Below are 2,388 nucleotides of genomic sequence, written 5' to 3'. Positions count from 1 at the left end.
AAAGAAGGATAAGTTACACAATCGATTTGGAAATCGATTGACAATATGTCTGTTGAGAAAAATTATAGCCGTTGGAAGTGGGTGTAACGGATAGTTTTTTGAACCACGTCAACCTAATCGATTGGGCAATCGATTTGGTAAACCCAGAAGTGAAAAACAATCGATTGGGCAATCGATTTTGTACAGTGCTATAAAAACCTTGGAAAACCCTAAATCGATTTCACAATCTATTTTCACGCTCTGCTCTCAGTTCACTCATCCAACTTCAAATTTCTTTGCATCTAATCCTCCTCATTCATCAATCTTCAATCAACACACTACCATGGCCAGAGTAAAACAAACTGCCAGACGCCCATCATCATCATCAAAATCCATTTCACCAGACTCTTCTTCTACCTCAAGTGGAAGAACTCTTTCACCTTCACCTCCTCCACCTCCCTTACCTCCAGCTAAACGTGTTTCGATCCCTACTCATAAAGTGTTAGCCAAGGATAAAGGCAAAGCTGTTGCCTCTAATCAGGAACCAAGTAAGAAGAGGAAGGCTCCTCAGTCAGAAAAATTAATGGGTGATGCACTGAAGGGAGCCACCCAGAAGAAGAAAAAGCCTTCATCTCCACCAAAGAAGGTTCAGCCTTCAAAGGAAAAACAAGTGGAAGGCAAGTCTCTTCCTGACTCTTTTCTAAAAAGGAAAATTCAAGAAGCCAGAACATTGGATTTCACCTTTTTTGATACAAATGGTTTTGCTTTTCAAAATCATTTAAGATTTCATGGACTAGAAGATTTCCTTTCTTCATCACCTGAAGTCTATCCAAAGTTGATACGTGCTTTTTACTCCACCTTCATTCTAACCAAGACGGGTTTTGCTGCTGAAGTCAAAGGTAAAAAGATCACAATGACTTTTGAGGACTTTTCCAAGTTAACTGGTTTGCCATTTTATGGATACACCATTGATGGTAGAGCACATGATGCTCCTGAAGATGAAGGTTGGGAAACTTCAATAGACAAGCATGCGACAACCAAGGAGCTAATGATCGACGGCTTTGTTGAGAAGGTTTCTCTTCCAACAGGCCAGATGAAAGTTGAGCACCAGATGCTCGTGTACGTGCTAACAAGGATGTTAGTACCTAGAGCTGGAAATCATGCGGTTGTACAACGGCTGGATATTATCCTGTTGTGGGGGCTGTACAAAGAGCTCAGGATGAGCTGGGCATGGATAGTGATGCTGAACATGACGGAGTCAGCACAAGGAAAGCACATCCTACCCTATCCCCAAGTGGTGACAAAGATTCTGAGGCATTTCAAGGTGTCTCTAGCCAATGAAGAATCTCTCAAAACCACACTAACATTTGGTGAATCAATTGTGAACCAAATGCAGTTGCGACGCATTAATGGAGTATGGACAAGAACTCCATCTACTGCTGATCATGCACAGTCCAGTGCTTATCAAGCCCAAGCAAGTGCCCAACCACCTGCACAATCTGAAGCATCTTCTGAGATCATGACGAAGCTGCTGGAGTTTATGAAGATTCAAGCTGCCCACAACGAAAGAGTGGAAGCCTCTCTTCGAAAGCTCCAATCAACTTTAAACACTGTGGTTCAGGATGTGGATGCTATTCAGGAGCACTTGGGGCTCAAAATGTCTTTTGAAGACATTGCAGAGATCGGACGACAATCAGCTGAAGATCCAAACCCTGTCAACCTAGATGGATCTGATCCTCATGGGGAGGAGACACCTGTTGAGGTTAATATAGCGGTCTCTCCTTCTCCTGCTGGTGATAATGAGGATCAGCCCTAGATTCGTTGTTTAGGTTTAGTGTCTGTGTTGTTTGTCATGCTCTTGTACTACTCTTGTTTTTGCTGTCTTTGTAATTTTTTTTATGTATATATCTTTTATTTTGTTTAATCATCTTTCTTTGTATATTTCTTTTTGCTTTTTATGACAAAAGGGAGAGATTGATTTAACTTGCGATTATTTGATCTGATATTTTACATGTTGATCATATAATACTCTGCTGTATGGATATAAGCTCTGATATATGTTTATATGATCTGATATGCTACACATGTTCTGATACATAATGCTATTTCTGATATATGCTAACATGTGTTCTGATGTAACTCTACTCTGATACAATGCATATTACTCTGATACAATGTATTCTGATACACAACATTGTACCCTATTTGTACTCTAATATCCTTTTGTACTGATGTTGTTGAAATTTATCATACATTCCAAAACTCAGGGGGGGATTTTAAAATAATCTTAATGTTGAAACTGTATATTTGTCATTAAATCAAAAAGGGGGAGTTTGTAAGTCATGAGCTTCCCTGATCATGTTTTTGATTTAATTCCCAAACACACAGTACATATGAAATATTTGATTG

The sequence above is a fragment of the Cicer arietinum genome, chromosome 6, assembly GCF_000331145.2.
Source record: "Cicer arietinum cultivar CDC Frontier isolate Library 1 chromosome 6, Cicar.CDCFrontier_v2.0, whole genome shotgun sequence".
Lineage (NCBI taxonomy): Eukaryota > Viridiplantae > Streptophyta > Magnoliopsida > Fabales > Fabaceae > Cicer > Cicer arietinum.
This window is presented reverse-complemented; position numbering follows the sequence as displayed.